Raw genomic sequence first — 3,247 nt, forward strand, 5'->3', positions numbered from 1 at the left:
AATGTTATATTATGATTTATTATAACTAACTTGTGTTGCAAGTGCCGTAAAACTCTTACTAAAAATAAAAACTCATGGTTACTTTTTTCCTTGGAGGTGTTTTTACGTCCCCATCGACACAATCTAGACCATTTCAGAGGCGTGGTGTCGGCCCTGCCTGTAAAGGCCATCCAGGGCAGACAGGAATACAACATCCAAGCGGAAAGACCGATATATTCGATGTTTGGGATTTCTTCCTCACCAACTTAGCTAAGCACTGCCACTTTCATCCAGTACATCCCAAACAAACCAGACAAATATATATATGGAATTAAAATCTTCTAGATGTTTGACTTGAAAGCAGCTACCCATTTAGAGGCTTCCCCTCTTTGAGTAAAGGGCACACAGGACAAGACCAGTCACAGAGAACAACAGTGCCGTTGGTTCCAACACTAATCTAAAGCTGACTCCAAACTTCAAGGGCAGTGGCAGAAATATAACTTCTGACCTTTTTTTTTTTCTTTTACCAGTCTTGACTTGGCGGAAGTTCTGGAAAAAGACAACCTTACTATGATGGGCACAGTTAGGAGGAACAAAACATTTCTCCCAGGGAACTTCCAGGCAAAAAAGAACTTGGCTTTTTCGGAGTCAGCATTTGTATTTGGAAAGAAAGCATCTCTGGTCTCCTATCAAAGCAAGAAACAAAAAATGTCCTTCTCCTCAGTACAATGCACTCTGATCCTGGAAGATCTGGGTACAATGGAAAGCCTGAAATTGGCCTGCATTATAATTACAACAGAATCAAAGGTGGGGTGGGTGCAATGGACCACATGCTTTTGCTGAGAAACGTAAGACAAACAGATGGCCCCTTGTGGTCTTTTTCAACATCATCGACCTCAGTTCCATTGCCTCACATGTCATTTGGCAAGCCTAGCTCCCCGATGATACGCTTTCACTCGTAGACGACAGGCAGCTTTGCAACATGGCTGTGGCAAGACAACTGGTTGTCCAGCAGATCATACGGCGCTCAACTGTTATAGACTACACTCAATCTACCAATGAAATAAAACACTGAGACAATGCTTCAGTCTCCGACTCTGAGACCCACTCAAGTATCGTCTGTTCTAATCCAAAGTCAAAGTTAGAGCTGTCCAAGCCAAATGACGAGTCTCCTGGGTCTCAAAAGCAAAAGAGATGTGTACTGTTCCTGGCCAAAAAGGATAGGAAGACAAAGTCCCGATGCCAGAAGTGTGATCGTCACATTTGTAAGGACCACTCAGTTTTCTTTGTTTTGAATGACACCATTTTCTTTTGAATCTTTCATTCTTTGTGCTGGTGCAAGAACAAGTGGCGTGGCAATCTCACTGCTCGCACCTTGACATCAGCTTGTCTCCGTATTCCTGTTCATGTTTCAAGTTTCTGTTGAAAATTAAAAGTTCTTTCCATTTATTTCATGCTTCTATACCTTTTTTCACATTACATGTTTGACACTTGTTAGTTGGGATTGATTCACACAATAACCTGCCTGATCCTTCTCTCTATAGAGTCTATAGAAAGTGTATGGGTGAGAACCACCCAGCCAGTATTTCCTTACAACAAAGTGTACGGGTGGACAACACCCACCCGGTAGGAATCGACATAAAAATTTTTGACCCGTAGTCATCTCCCACACATTTATCATATGAACATTTCTGACATATCACAGCGTTGAATACTCCACATTTGAGGATTACATAGAAGCACAAGTGTGTGGATTGAACGCTTTCGGAGTTATGTCCTTACAAAGTGGCAGGGTGGGTGTATTACACCCAGCCCGTGGGGAAAGGGTTAAAAAACAACCAATTCTCCCCATTCGGGTATGGAACTTGGATCTACTGCGTGCAATAGTGAATCACCTAGCTGCTACACCACAGACGTCAGTAGTTATTTTTCGTGCCCTTTCAATATATGTCATTCTGTAGACAAAGAATGAACAATGTCCAGATCTCTGACCAAGCAGAAACTGGTCTCGGAGTGCAAGAAGGACTTCAGACTAACAAAATATTTTCACAAGGAGGTGACTTTAAAGTTCAGATACATTAAAAAAAGGTAGGCCTTCTGTTTAAACTTTAACAGAAAGACAGTCGAATAGGGCGTATTTGCAAAATAAAAAAAAATATAAATACATGCATGAATAAATGAATGAATGAATGAATAAATGAAAAATAAATAAATAAATAGAATTACTGACAATAAATTGAGTTAGAATTTAAAAGAAAATAACTTCAAATAAAATAGAACAAAATAAAAATGCAAAGAAAGAAGGAAAGAAAGAAAAAGACAAAAGAAAAAAAACCTAACAAAAATAGCACACAAAATTAAATGCACACAAAACCCAACTTACCTGTATGAAATCACACACAAGGCTTATAGACAGATTCTACTCTACGAGGCCATACACAGACAGTTACATGTATCCCCAAACTAGCTGGGAACGAGACGTCCAAAGAAATAATACCGTAGGCCTATATCTTTCGATGTTTCTTCTTAAACGTACATAGTTGCGTGATCCCTCGTTTGCAGGCTCAACACGAGTGCAGGACTCCATCACATATTGTAGTTGTAGTGCACCTGCCGAGCAAACCGCTATGGCAGTAGCTTGAAGGTAAAAAAACCCAAAAACAAATAAAAGACAAAAATATTGAATCCATTGCGGTAGCTTTTGTTTAGGCCTACATCTGAATCGTGTCCGACATCTTTCTGTCCCCGTGGTTTCATGCACCCCGCATAGCTAAGAAAAATCTGATCATTTTTTTTGTGTGTGTGCATAATTTCTTATTATTTTCCTTTATCATTCTTTGTTAAAATTAACAGAATCGCATAATTTCACACTTTTGGGCTCAGTATGCATAATTTCAGAATTTTTCTTGAATAAAATGACGGGGACAGATCAGATCTTTCCTGGAGGTTCGTTGTTTTTGTTCAACATTGTAACAATGAAAAGGAACGGTATTATGTAGTTCTAGTGTGTTTGTATTCTGGACGTCGTGTCAAAAACAGGATGAATTATTATTGTAAAAATTAGCGTGCTCAGCTTTGAAAACCTTGGTCATTATGTGGAAGAGTTGAGTTCCGATGATGTTAAAAAAAAAAAAAGAAAAAAAAAAGAAAAAAAAAGAAAAAGACCAGCGCCTCTGAACTGTGACAAAATGGTTTTACTGTTCTTGATAATTTTTGTCTTAGTAGTTTGGGTGTGTGTGTTTGTGTGTGTGTGTGTGTGTGTGTGTGT

This window comes from Aplysia californica, unplaced genomic scaffold (genome assembly GCF_000002075.1).
Source record: "Aplysia californica isolate F4 #8 unplaced genomic scaffold, AplCal3.0 scaffold00018, whole genome shotgun sequence".
In the NCBI taxonomy this organism is placed as follows: domain Eukaryota; kingdom Metazoa; phylum Mollusca; class Gastropoda; order Aplysiida; family Aplysiidae; genus Aplysia; species Aplysia californica.